Raw genomic sequence first — 15468 nt, forward strand, 5'->3', positions numbered from 1 at the left:
TATTAGCAAAATCTTCTTGCAGTTCAGTAGCTCTGCTTTTGTGTGCATTAAATATTTGAACTGTAATAAGATGAAAATAAAAGCTTTTGAGTTCAAAAGAAAATGTATGTTTTTGAAGTACAGCCAAATGTCTTTGTTATAATTTAAGTAAAATCTGCACTAAGATTGTGCTCCCACACAATTATGTAACACAGAAAAATGTAATGGGTGAGAATTAATATCTCTCAAATTTTTCTAAATTGTGGATAGTCTATCTTTACAAATGCCATTAAATAAATAAATAAGATAAAAGTGTTTCCTACCACACTTATTTGCAGTTCCACAGCTCCTGCCGTATCTCAGCAACAGGTGGCTCTGTGGGGTCAGAGGTGAGCTTTATTTCTCTCCCTCATTGATGGGTGCTTTCACTCATGTGCACTTAAAACACAGGTAGAGAGATACTCAGACAATAACACTGATCAGTAATGGGTTCAGTTATTTGGCCTGCTCCTTTAAATGGTGTTTTAAAGATAAACTGCCAGACCTCTTTGCTTTTGTGCTCGCCCAGATGATTTCAGCTGTGTTTCAGAAGTGTGGGTGTAGGTTCTCAGGAAGCTGGCCTTACCGGCTTCAGGCCTTGGTGTTCTCTCTATAATTTTCACAACAAAAGCAGTATGCATACTGGAATTAAAACACTACATGGTTCGTTAACAATTCACTTTATTATTCTTTTATATTATGTTCCCCCTATCACTTCTTCCATTTCCAAATAAAAAATTAAACATAAAAAAATAAAGTTGTGCAGGCATAGCACATTTTATGCACCCGATTCAACATCATATCCTGATTCAAAAGTCTGCCACACACTCTGGATATTGACTGCATATCTGAATATTGAATATTTATGGGACATGTCATCTGAATAAAACATACTATCCTGGTGGCCTATAAAATACTTTGGCCCGGTCAGTCATGGTTAAGACACTCTGGTTAAGCTGTGCTTTGTCGTATATTACGGTCCATGTGATTGTTTTATTCTCTCCATAGGAACGTATTAAGACCTGGTCTCGGTCAGACCGTAACTGGATGAATGATGAGGGAAATGAGTGTGAATGGATTAGGGAAACGTACCACAAACCGACCGGTAACTCCAGTCCCGATCTGCCTACTATCCAAACCTAACTGAAAACTGGCTGGACTTCTGGGCACGGGGCAGCTTTGAACACTGAGCTTAGGACAGTTGGTTAGTCGGTAGTCTGAAACCAAAGGACTGAATAGCATACCACCAGTGGAGTGTTAAATCTCCACCCGGAGTACCTTCATGTATAATAAAGGAAAAATAACAAAGTAAAATAACAAACTTGTGTCCCGATGGAAGGATTTGTAGTCCAGCTGGGAACACACTAACTAACCGGAGCACTGTACGGCGAGCAGAGGGCAAAACGAGAGTCGAGGTCGAGAACAAGCGAATGGTCAAACACAAAATCCAATCAGCAAACAAAGCAGAGGGGCTAGGCGAGAATCGGAATCGAATACGACAGCAAATGGTCAGACACACAAAATCACGGTGCAAACAAACCAGAAGGGCTCGACGGGAATCAGAATCAAACAAAACGCAAAGTCAAATAAAGCAATCACTAAAAAATATTCCAGACAATCACTAAAAAATATTCCAGACACATAGCAATGAAATCGGGATTGCATTAGGATGGAACTGGGATGGATTCTGTAGCGTTAACGCTAATGATCTGTGACAGGGTTTAAGTGAAGGCTTTCTCTGAAACAATATTCATGCTGCATTCAACATTTCAATATTAGTGAAACTGTCATATTGTCAATATCGATATGAGCTCCATATTGAGAAATATCAATATGAAAATATTTCATCAAACGCACACCTTCTGAAAGGAAATATTAGACACTACCAGAACCCATTTCTTCCAGTTCCATGATGCGTATGGCAGTGCAGACATGATCTGGCTGACTGAACTTTGGTTATATAGGGTTTTCCCTGCATTGTTGCAGTTTATCACTGACTGTGAGTGTGTGTATGTGTGCACGTGTTTGCTTATTGCTATTCTCTCTGAATTAGAGCACCACCATATGCCTAAAATGTAAACGAGTGTGTAAAATGTAAACTAGATCATTTTCATGCTTAAATAACCTCTACGTGCAGGTTACATGTGTGGTTACATATTTCCGTTGGAAGCCACTTTTTAGTTCTCATGCATGTATATGTAGAAATCGCTTAACCTCATGACTTCAGTACTATTGACTGGTGTGCACACACATTGATTGTGCATTGTTTGCCTTGTGATTGGTGCAGTGTTGTTTTATGTGGTAAAGATTTTACAGGGGAAATGACCGTGTAGATAAAACCTGAAGCTCCTAGAGGACATAATTATTCAACACCAAGCCAATATGTTGTTTATGTGTATCATTTAATTTGGTATTTAAATTGTGTGTATTCTGTGGCTTGTAACATGCCTGCACGTAAGAGGTCACAATGAAGCATGTTCTCACGACAACGGACTTCCTCTCCACCCTAAACCCATTTCTATCGCAACAGAATCAGGGCCAGATTAGACTCAAAGTCCATTTTGAGCATCAATTTCATGCCAAGCATCCAAAACAGAATGAAAAGGGGTCAGAAAAGGCCAAAATAATGGTCAGTAATAAAGGTGTGATTCAGAGCTTTGAATCGCCAGGGGCGATAAGGTGAATCAGTAACAGCACACTCCACTTCAAGGGCCTTAAGAGATGCTTGTTTTCTAGACGACGGGGCAGTCGAGGTTAACCTGGACGAAAGAACTCCAAAACCAATTAATTCAAACACCTGGAGAGGGTCGCCATTGGGGACTTCCTGATCAGGGCGGAGGATTAACACACGGGAACTGGAAGATTATAGAACGCTCCCAGCATGCTCAGCGTCTCTCTGGTAACTGAACACCAAGGACACGGATGCACGTCTCCTTACGGGAAGAATATGAAGGACACCACAAAACGTGGCCATTTTCCAGCGTGTGAAGCCTTCAAAAGTGAATAGCAGCGCTTTCCAAGCTGAGACCCCTTTGAAAAGTAGGTCTTTAATTCTCCCAGTTAGACAGCTTGAATCTTTGGTATTAATTACACATTATTCAGTATGAATGACATCCTTTTCGTCTCAAGGCCCAAGGTGTACTGACTCATTTATTTGTTTCACGCAACTTTGTTAGTTTTTCTGTATTAGATACAATGGAAGCTGCAGGTTGAAGATAAGAGTATATTTTAAAACTGTGTTTAATTAACTGTTCATGTATTCAAAAGTTTTCAGTTTCAAAACCTACATATACCCTCCAGCAAGGCATTTAACCTCCTGACTTTATTAAACATCCAGAAATGGCTGATGTGTGTGTGTGTGTGTGTGTGATTGAGTGTGTGTGTGTGTGTGTATGTGTGTGTGTGTGTCTGTCTGTTGATATGGGTCTCTGCTTGGCAAATTCATAAGACAAACCCAAAGCACATTTCCTCATTATTTAACACCAATTAGTTAGAAAATAGGCCAGGGAAGTAACAGAGACAATGGCAGTTTTGCTGTATTTCTGTCATTTTAATGAGATGCCATTTGGATGGGGGGTTTTTATGAAGATATTTTAGACTGAAATGAATACAATCTACGCTGTTCTAACAAACAGCAGTCAGAATATTAATCCTCATAATGACACAAAGGGTGAAAAATAACCCAGTTTTCCACATACATAGTCCTATTAGATCCACTTTGGTTATTAATGCAGTTATGAAACAATTCCCAGCCATTTCAGACACATTTAATTTCCAATGAATACCACTTCTCCCAGATTTACCCCAGACTTGAGGAAGTAAGTGTGGATGTTACTTGGTGTTTGAACACATAGCCGTATCTGGGTAACATGGCGTCAATATAAACCACTCACACATACACACACACACACGCGCACACACACCATCTAGCCCTAAAGTTTTCCTTGTAAAAACCCACTGTGACCTACCTGAAATGGCTATCTTAGCATTGCATCCTATAGCCATTTTGTGTTTAGCCAGAAGGACACTGGCATTACAAAAGTACCCCCGCACATTTTTCAGTCAAATGCACCTTTTGCCAAATTTTAAGGCGTGACTGGCCAGAGTGGGGTAGTGTGTCCTGTACATTGTTCCAGCTTCTTTTGTGATCTGTTCAAGCTTAAGTATATTAAAAGCACCATACGTGCGTATTGATTATGACTTAAACTTTCCATTTTTCTCCTGCCATGACAATGTAAGCATGATTGGACAGAATTTAGACTAGATACAATTCATACCAAGTCCAGTCAAGTCAGATCTAGACTAAGTATACCCACATTTTCACAGTTTTGCATTATGGACTAAATTATATTGCACCTATCAGCTTAAGTGCCGCAGGGCTTCTTATCTTATATCGGAAGTCTATATTAGGTCATAGGGATTAGCTACTAGGCAAGGACTTAACAGTCTTCCATGACTCTGTTTTACTGCCTGGTGCCAAAAAAAGTTTCCACCTTTACAAATCTGCAGACCTTTCACTATATATAGTGTTTTCAATATGCATGCGAGTGAAAAGAGAAATCTTTATTTTAATACATTTGGGAATATATATTTTATATAAAATATGGGCACCAGTGCTAATTGATGTTGGATAATTAATTTGATCCCTATATTACACACATTTTGGTTTTGCACTGAAAAAAAGTTACTGGAATATTTCGGACCTCGGACAATGTGTCAGTGATAAATTATTTTACTTTCACCCCAGCATTCCCCAAATATTTTGTGTCCTGCAGGCAATGATGTGACATTTTGGTTGTAAAGCACCAAGAAAAGTAATGTATTTCTGGAACATGTATTTAATTAAAAATTGTAGTAATAAGGACTTTCCATTAGAAAATTCAGGCAATGTAATTACAAATAGCTATTGTTCAATTTATAATATCTATTGTATACAGACATCACATCCTTTTATATATACATCACACACACACACACATACATGTACACTACATGGACAAAAGTATGTGAACACCCGAACATCACACAACCATATGTGCTTGTTGAACTTCTCATTCCAAAACCATGGGCATTAATATGGAGTTGGACCCCCCTTTGCCGCTATAATAACCTTCACTCTTCTGGGAAGGCTTCCCAGTAGATTTTGGGAAATGGCTGCAGGGATTCGATTCCATTCAGCCACAAGAGCATCAGTGAGCTTGGGCACTGATGTTGGGCAATAAGGCCTGGCTCACAGTCGGTGTTCCTATTCATCCCAAAGGTGTTGGATGGGGTTAAGATGAGGGCTCTGTGCAGACCAGTCAATTTTTCCACAGCAAACCATTTCTTTATGGACCTTGCTTTGTGCACAGGGGCATCGTCATGCTAAAACAGGAAAAGGGCCTTCCCCAAACCGTTGCCTCAAAACTGGAAGCACACAATTCTCTGGAATGTCATTGCATGCGGTTGCCTTAAGCTTGTCCTTCACTGGAACTAAGGGTTCAAGTCAAAACCATGAAAAACGGTCCCAGACCATTGTTCCTCCTCCAGCAAACTTTACAGTTGGTGCTATGCGTTAGCGCAGGTAGCATTCTCCTGGCATGCGCTGAACCCGTCTGTCAGACAGCCAGATAGTGATTCATCACTCCAGAGAATGCGTTTCTACTGCTCCAGAGTCCTGCGTGTTGTGCAGGTGGCATTCATTCCTTTGATTGCGGATTGCCCTGTGGCAGAAATAAGCGTGGCACATCCCCCAGTCTTCGTGTTCTCTCCCTGTCACTAGCAGCTGTTGGTGTTGTTCCAGTATTACTCGCATTATGTATTTTCGTCGTAAATCTTTATTTTGTTGATACACTCTTTGGTTATCTGTGATCCCCGTGTGGTCTCCTCCCTGTGCCATGTGTTCCTAACAGGAGGCTGTCAGCATCGTCAGGATGAAGAGGAGCTCTGGTGAGAGCCAGGGCCACACAGAGGGGACTGCGGGAATGGGTAGAGAGAGAGAGAGAGAGAGAGCAGCGAAACACAGACGCAGTGAATGAAAAGCAACTGCGATTAAATCATCAGGAAAAGCAAGAGCACGGATAGCAAAAACCATTACTACAGGAGATTCTTCAGATTGAGTTCTGTTAATAGAACGAGGGGGCATGAAGGGAAATTAGCGAAGACGATAGGATGCATTTCTTCAAGCAGAGAGTAGTCTCTGTGTGGAATAGCCTGCCAGGTCATGTAGTAGAGGCAAAAACTCTGGGTTTTTCAAGACCAGGTTTGATACGGTGGCATGCACTATTTTGTTGTGGGTAAACAGAGCACTTCGGTGGTAGGAAAATGGCGAGCATTGCTGGGCTGAATGGCCTGTTCTCATCATCATGTTATGTTATGTTAGTACATAAGAATGACAAAGAGCCCACACAAAGCTGCCATGAAAAAGCCAAGCTTCAAACAATGCAAACACGCTTACAATACGTATGCAAAGCCCTTCAAACGAGCCACAACATAGGCAAGAGAGGTGGAGCTTTTATCCAATGATGAGTGGGCTAGAAATAAATGATTGAAGGGTGTCATGGAAATGACGGTAGATATGTACTACTTGAATGCAGAAGCAGATTCTGATGCAATGTGGAAAATGTGAGATTCTTTCTTTGGGAGTATAAGATTATTAGTGACACGGCAAGCTAAATATTTGTTTACTGGGTTTGTGGTGCATGTAACCTGTAGAAGCTATAAATTGCATATTACCTGTGAATGCGTGATAATTTACCCACATTACTGATCAAGAACTTGGGTTGGGAGCTCGGTTTAAATTCTAACTGTAAATGTTTATAGATCCCACAATAGCTCATTAAAGATTAAGCCAGTTAATCTAGAAGTAAAGCCCTGATCTCTACACTATGGTGGACCCACATCAACAACATATGCTTCTAAACATATAAAGCAGGCAAAACGTGTTGAATCTATTTGAATCTGTTAACATAATTATAGTTGGTTAGGAGTGGTTTATTTAGCATAAATTAGAATATATTCAGCATAAATTATTATTTGGAGAAAATTTAGGCATTTGTGTCCCCTTTGGCCCATTGAGCCAGTGGATGATTAATCCTTTGAAAAAGCAACAGAACAACATACAACTTACATTATCCACACATCATTGTGCAGTTACATTGTTGAAATTGACCTCAATGTTCAAACGGCATTATTTGATGCCATTCGCTACAGAGTGATAACTTACAGGTAACTTAAACTTTTTCACAGACAACATTAATTGTGCAGATCATACTTGTCTGTGCCATCTGTAGACTCAGTTGTGACCGCCTTTCTTTATGAGTGTCAGTGGTTTACCACAGATGCTTCTGCCAAAGTTGTTCAGGAAGTCCCCACCATTTCTCAGATGTCCATTCTAAAATGCATGCAATTTAAGATGGTTTAAGATTTGAGTGGAATGGTTTGCACTCAAAAATGCATTCCTCTTATCTTGGATGACATTTTTCCACTGCTCCATTTGGTTTTTGTTTTATTTTCTTCTGACAGAGTATTCCACCGTGTCATTTCTTTCAGACTGCAATTGGTGCTTTTTGTCTGTAAGTGTTTTTTTTGTTGGTGCCTGTACGGATCCATTGTAAACTGAGCAAAATAATTTGGTTCCATCTGTGTACCAGGAGGGTACAGTTGCGCCAAGTCACTAAAAGACTTGCTGTCATGTGACAGGCCATTTTTGGTCATGTGACCCAGATAAACTAGTGATCCTCGTTAGGACATGTGACTGATTTTTATGAGGGTCTCCTCCAAAAATATCTGCTTTATTCTGCACGCAGAATAAATGTACGCAGCAATGCGAAGCAGAATTTCCCCCCTAGAAGTCAGAAAAGCAATAAAGATTGCTATAAGTATTCTTTATAGCTATATTTAACTATATCTATGATTACAGTATAAATAAGATTTTGTGACAAATGCATATCTCTAATGTATAAATCTATGGATCTCAAATATATACAAATCTATGGATCAAATAACCCTAAATGAAATGAACCACAAACAATTGTTACAATGCAGTTTACAGCATGAATGGAATTGTAATGTACACTGATCAGCCACAACATTAAAATCACCTGCCTAATATTGTGTAGGTCCCCTTCGTGCCAGCAAACCAACTCTGACCCATCGAGAGTTTTTAAAATAAAGTGGAAATAATTCACCCTCTAACAATATCTTAGCTTCTTATAGCCCTGTAGCAACTAATAATGTAATAACTCCCAATAATGTAATCCATTTCAAATTTTTTATATAATAAAAACCAATAATGTAATAAGTAGTAGTAGTAGTGTACTTTATTGATCCCCGGGGGGAATTTGCACTGTTGCAGCATCAAAGACAACAAAGTAACACAGTCAGATACAAATTTACAGTAGATAAAAAATATCAGATACAAAAATATACAGAAATCCAAATATACCAGAGGACACCTTCAGAGATGGAGTCCATGCCTCCATTGGTCAGAGCTGTTTTGGCGGCACGAGGGCGACCTACACAATATTAGGTAGGTGGTTTTTAATGTTGTGGCTGATCGGTGTATGCCGCTTGTGTAACATTTTGATGTCTGCGGGAGATCCGTTTCCTGTTGCCGCTCGGGGAAGAATGAAGGCAATTAGGGAGCAATGATTTCTTATACAGGGTCCCTGGCACGGGAGACTCTGCAGGGCTGTGACGTTGCCCTGGCGTTGACTGGGCGCTCCATGTCACCCGATCGGGGATGCTGATTCACGGGGAAGGGAGGATATGTACGGCCGGACTTGCAGCCGGTGACATTTTCATCAGCGCTGCCATCAGTTAAGCGCGGGGACAGACGCCGAACCCTGCGGGGAGCGGGCCGATCAATCCGGACGGCTTCCGCGATCTCGGGAAGGGGCTGTCAGCACCTTGGAGGGCGGTGTTGGCCTCCTCCCAACCTCGGGTTTCCTCAGGTTAACTTCTGTTCTCGCAGCTCCCCCGCCCTCCCGGAGGACGCCAGGCTCAGCACAGGGCGTGCGGCTGGCTCCTCCCCCTCCGTGTACCGTTACATTGCATTACATTACAGGGATTTAGCAGACGCTCTTATCCAGAGCGACTTATGCAACTTTTACACAGCATTTACATTGCATCCACAGCTGGATATATACTGAAGCAATGCAGGTTAAGTATCTTGGTCAAGGGTACAACAGCAGTGTCCCACCCGGGAATCAAACCTGTGACCTTTTGGTTGCGAGACCAGTTCCTTACCCATTATACTACACTGCCGTGTATCGGCGGACAGCCCCCATGGGTTTTCATGCGCGCCAGCTCCCTTCCCATCAGTCGAGCTTTTTAAGGGCTAGCCTGCATTAGCATAGCCGTCGCGGCTATCAGTCGTGCGGTCGAAGGGCTAGCCCGCGTTAGCGTAGCTGTCGCGGCCGTCAGCCGAGCGTTCGAAGGGCTAGCCCAAGTTAGCGTAGACACCACGGCCGTCAGCCGGATGTTCGAAGGGCTAGCCCGCGTTAGCGTAGCCGAGCGACCGTCAACCGAGCGGTCGGTCAGGCTCTTCTGACAGCGCCTCATTACTTACCGTCAGTGTTTATTTGGCCTCCGAGCCTCGGCGAGCGATGAAAGCGGAGCGCTGATGTTTGTGTGATTATTTTCTGAGAGAGCGAGCGGGGCTAATGAGGAAAGCACCGCGCGTAATGAGACCGCAAAGGAACCGAGCCGGCCCTGACCTCGGCTCTCACGCTCGCATAATTTGGGAAAGTTTCGCTGCGACGGTGAGCGTTATCTGTAAAGCGAGGAAAAGACCTGGTGCTACAGCCGTGTCCAAAATAAAGGGTTTGACAAAGGGCTTTATACACTGTGTGGGAAGTGAGGATTAAGTGAAATAATTAAGTTCTGAATCCAGCGGTTTTAAGAAGTTAAAAACCTCCTTTGACGTCCGGCACTCTGAATACCAAACACAAGTGCATTAACATTTTAAACACCTCACTTACCCAACGTGTAAAATATATTTAGTCGATTTAATCTGTTAATTGTTATCAAAGATATAAATAATGAAATCGCTGAATTTGCTGATAGGCAGAGAAATCTGTTGGATCAACCTTTATCAAATGTACAACTCTAAACCAAATTAAAATTAAGATATGTATTAAGTTACAACAAATACTTACATCTGATCTAAAAACCAGGCTCAAATACGTTACAAAACACATACATGGGCACTTACAATCACAAAAGAAATGAATGAAAGAAAATATCAAACCACTGCTTGTTTCTTCCCAAGATCAAAGTCCAAAAGCCAAAAGACAGTTGAATGCTCCAGAAAGCCAAGGATGAACATGTAAAAATGCCAGGTGAGCTGTTAGACAAAAGCATCAGATACTGCCCACGCCAAACACCACACAACACCAGGCCCAGATGCAAAGTTCACAATACTCTGAAAGGCAACTGCAGATTTTCTGCCCCAGAATGGCCACCGCAACAGATGCTAAGCACCCAGGAGCTACTTTCTTTCTCCTGACTCTTACTCTTACTCGAACTCCAACCCTAACTGACTAGAAAAAGAAAAGTCTCCTTTCAGCAGTTCTGCGTGGGAGGGGGGCATGGTTGAGAGAGAGGGTGTCAACCTGGCCACGCTGATTTGGTGAGGTGTGAAGTGTGTGGACCACAGACAGGGACTGTGACTAACTGGAAACAAGCAAATTTACATATAAAAGTGGCCTTATATTTTTGGAAGCAGGACTAAGCACTATGATATTTTTATCAAAATATTCTTGATTTTAAGCCCTTTATAAAAAGTTCAAACATGACTATGGTTTGAGGCAATCCAGCTCGGCTATCAAAGAAAGAAGCATGGAAGTTTTTCAACTACTACTGACAAGAGATGGATTTTTGTAGGCAAATAATTATAATTATTCCACCTTCAGGTAAAATATTTTCCATGTAACAAAACCAAATCACACCGCATTGGTTTCCACTTCTAACTGAAATTAACTCTAAAAATGGAGATCTCAACTATCAGAACTCAACAACCACTATCTCTACAGACATTAGGATGTTTACTCAACGATTTCAATACAATTACAAATATCGAATTCAAATGTTTAAGAGAATATGGATCTTAGTGCAGCACATTGCCATGCAGGGTCTCTGACTCCCAGTAGGGGGTCCTGTGTCTCTTCTGGGAGGCGATGAAGTCACTTTCAAAGGAGAGATGGCTCTCCAGGACACCCCAGACTTATGTAGAGATAAGAGCTGTAACATGGCTTAATTGCCACAAGCATGTTCCCTTCCATGTTTACAGAGTGGAGGGTGTGGAGAGGGGGCAGGGAGAAAACAGATACATCTCTATGGTCATACAAATGATATTGTCTGTTTCTCAAATATGATATTCTACAGACTAGATGACAGACAACACATACTGTATCTACACACTGCACTGTGAAGGAGATGCACACATACTGTATCTACACACTGCACTGTGAAGGAGATGCACATATACTGTATCAACACACTGCACTGTGAAGGAGATGCACACATACTGTATCTACACACTGCACTGTGAAGGAGATGCACGTGTATCTACAGACTGAACTGTGAAGGAAATTCACACATATCTACTCACTGCACTGTGAAGGAGATGCACACATACTACACACTGCTACTGTGAAGGAGATGCACACATACTGTATACATACACTGTGAAGGAGATGCTGTCAACATTCATGGTGAATTAGGTTTCAGTTGTTAATCTGTTTTTTTACCCCCCTTCATTTTTGATTATTATTTCTTTTTTAATCCAGTGTTAATTACTGAAGCAGCAATGTTTTCTTGTCCCCCCGTAGAGTCTTACCTCAGCAATGTCTAGGAATAGAACAAAAATTGACTTCTTCTGACTTCTTTGCAAATTTGAGTACGCTAATTACCACAGAATTAATCAACACATTTTCTGCAATTCCGAAATTTGCTTGAGTGGCGCATTAATCATGCTTGTTTGAAGACAACATGGAGAACTAGTATTGCCCCATTGCCCTATGGGAAAAATTTCATTCACTTCAACCCATCCCTCTAGAGCACACGTTGAATTGGGACTGACCCATTGCTAAAGAGCACATGTTGAATTGGTACTGACCCATCACTAAAGAACACATGTTGAATTGGTACTGACCCATCACTAAAGAACACATGTTGAATTGGTACTGACCCATCACTAAAGAACACATGTTGAATTGGTACTGACCCATTGCTAAAGAACACATGTTGAATTGGTACTGACCCATCACTAAAGAACACATGTTGAATTGGTACAGACCCATTGCCAAAGAACACATATTGAATTGGTACTGACCCATTGCTAAAGAGCACATGTTGAATTGGTACTGACCCATTTCTAAAGACCACATGTTGAATTGGTACTGACCCATTCTAAAGACGCATGCTGAATTGGTACAGACCCATTGCCAAAGAACACATATTGAATTGGTACTGACCCATTGCTAAAGAGCACATGTTGAATTGGTACTGACCCATTTCTAAAGACCACATGTTGAATTGGTACTGACCCATCACTAAAGAACACATGTTGAATTGGTACTGACCCATTTCTAAAGAGCACATGTTGAATTGGTACTGACCCATTTCTAAAGAGCACATGTTGAATTGGTACTGACCCATTTCTAAAGAGCACATGTTGAATTGGTACAGACCCATTGCTAAAGAACACATGTTGAATTGGTACAGACCCATTGCTAAAGAACACATGTTGAATTGGTACTGACCCATTGCTAAAGAACACATGTTGAATTGGTACTGACCCACTGCTAAACAGCAAAAATCTTAAATTGCATGGACCCTTCCTAGACACATGTGCAACTGTACTTCCCTTGCTAAAGAACACATGTTGAATTGGTACTGACCCATTGCTAAAGAACACATGTTGAATTGGTACTGACCCACTGCTAAACAGCAAACACAGGCCTCAGTTTGATTGCATTGCTGTGACAGCCTGCTGTCCTCTGACACCCATGCAGCCAGACCTCAGTCTTTCCTTCTCTGATCCAATAAATAAGAGCATTTACTAGACAGTTGCCATAGGCTGACCAATGAGGTGAAGTGGGTGACCCTAGAGCCAGTCATAAACCACCCCAATCCCCCCCCTACCCCCACCCCCTTTCCAGGCCACTCGGGCACTGGCTCAGTCAGGGTGCAGTAAAATGGGAGCTGAGGCTAGCCATCTGCACAATCCTGCTCAACTGCATTCTGGGAAGCAAAGCACAATGACTGCAGCAGACACAAAGCAGCCTGGAACCTGTTTCCCCTGGGACTTCTGTAAATAAACACAATAACCTGGTCCCCCTGCTTTTATACATTTGGAAAGGGTGAGGGGTGGGGGGGATAAATGCTCCTGCCACCCATCAGCATGCCCCTGCTGGAATAGCGGAATTTCCTAATGAAATGCTCAATATGGGGCAGGCACCCCCAGTAGGGACCTCATCCCCACTGCTTCAGCTGCAGCTGCATAATTTCCCTGCAAATTCAATTAAGCCATCAATTATCAGGCCCAAAAAAACAGATAAGAATAAAACAAATAAATAAATAAAAACAATGAAGGCAGCCTTCAAATTAATTGGTAGTTAGGTCCCTTTGTGCAATTCTCAAAGGGATTCCTCTGTTTGGTTCCTGACCTAAAAAGAAATCACCTGATCTCTAACATATCCAGTTCTCTGGATAAAAAGGTTTGATTACTGTGCAAATAATGTATTTACATGCATAGCGTATATTGCATATTCTTTCTGAAATTAAATTTTGCACTGAATAAATGTATACATATTTATTATTATTATTATTATTATTATTATTATTTTACTAATAACCTTAAATACCAGCCACAGACTGGTATTCATTACATTTAATACAATACAAATGACACTGAATAATCCTGGGATTTTAAGCAATAACAGTGCATGCAGTAATGTTGACACACATCACATAAAATCTCTCTGCTTCCCTCTCTGACTGAGAGCAGGTGGTGCCTGTATTCAGTGACAGTGAAACTAGTCAACGTGCGGATCCACTCTCATTTATTTCTTTATATATGTACATATATATATATATTTTTTTTTACAATATTCATAAGTAATGGATGTCAAAGCAGGCACCCATCCTCCAGAGATAAATATAAAAGGACGTGAGTGTGGAAGTGTTCTTACCACCTGTGGTCTTATTATCAAGCAGCGTATAGTGCTGCCTGAATTCATGAAGTATATATGGTAATGCGGGGAGGTGTGAGTGGGGTAGCGGAACTCACGGGGAAACGCAGCGCATCCTTTCATCACTCATCCGCGCACACCGCAGCTAATACCCGGCCTCCAGCGCTTCCTGTCTCCGAGTGCGTCTCTCTCTCTGAGTGTGTGTTAGCGAGCGCCGTCAGGAAGAGCGAGCGAGCGGCCGCCCGCTGTATTCGTCCATCTGAATAACGGCCCGGTCGCTAAACGGTTAATGCGGCGGGGGGGCGGAGGAGACGTAAATCCTCCTCTCGGTAGCCCGCCGACTTTTACGGGAGCGGAGCGGCTTCTCACCGACGCGAGAAGTCTCCGAGGCGTATTTCTCCTTTTACAGTAATGCGCTCCCAGACACACAGCTCAAATTAAAAAGTTTGTGCCTTTACACGTGGCAAAGAGGAATCGCACCTGCTGTTGAAAAGTATAATCTCAGAGGACTTGACACCCTTTCTCTGATGAAGAACAGAAACTCCCCATGATCCAAACGAAAGGAAAATAACACACCTTTCTAACTTTTATTCAGTGGGAAAAAATGTTACTTTTTCAGTCTTTGTTCTTTCTAAACGTGTTTCTGTCGATGTTTTTCTGACAAACCTCAGGTACGAGGCACCATCATCAAGGATTTATATTTCAACTGTTGTGATCTCAACGCCGCTGTCCATCATATTTTATTTAACCTTGAATTTAATAAGCAGGAAGTCTGAGGTTGAAAAGCTCTTTTCGAGAGAGCTGAAAATAATATCAGAAAGGATGCGTAGCCTGCATAGGCCTAAACCAGGCTGGCCAGTGGAGAATGGGCTCTCCTGTTAAAGCTGGGTTCCTCCTGAGATTTCTTACCTCCGAGGAGATTTTTTGCTCACTGATATTTGAATGTGTTTTCTTCCTGTTGGGCCTGTCTCTGGAAAAAATGCAGTAGAATTATGACCTGAATTGAACGAGCGTGTATCACACCCCCATGATGATTACTGCAGGCCCTCAACACAGGTACTTCTCTCTAGGGGTTTCGTCATACTTGTTCCTGGTTATGGTTATACACTTTGTTGTACGTCGCTCTGGATAAGAGCGTCTGCCAAATGCCTGTAATGTAATGTAATGTAACACGTCCTGCTAGTCCGCAGCAGTATAGCAGAAACCGGCTGTCCCTCATCTCGCCAGTCTCTCTAAATCCCGCTGAGGTATGGATCATGTAGCAATATTGACT

The 15468-nt window shown here is 41.9% G+C and overlaps 1 long non-coding RNA gene across 1 annotated transcript in view; it reads right to left on the bottom strand.

The window, feature by feature from the left end:
* Nucleotides 1–287: 287 nt before the first annotated feature.
* LOC135240441 (uncharacterized) overlaps nt 288–15468 on the bottom strand; it is a 45629-nt gene continuing 30448 nt past the window's right edge. Inside the window, exons 2-3 of the long non-coding RNA XR_010325691.1 lie at nt 524–628; nt 288–354 (exon numbers count right to left, since the gene is read on the bottom strand). This is a non-coding gene — a long non-coding RNA (uncharacterized LOC135240441). The remainder of the gene's footprint in view (nt 355–523; nt 629–15468) is intronic.

Source organism: Anguilla rostrata, chromosome 15, assembly GCF_018555375.3.
Source record: "Anguilla rostrata isolate EN2019 chromosome 15, ASM1855537v3, whole genome shotgun sequence".
NCBI lineage: Eukaryota > Metazoa > Chordata > Actinopteri > Anguilliformes > Anguillidae > Anguilla > Anguilla rostrata.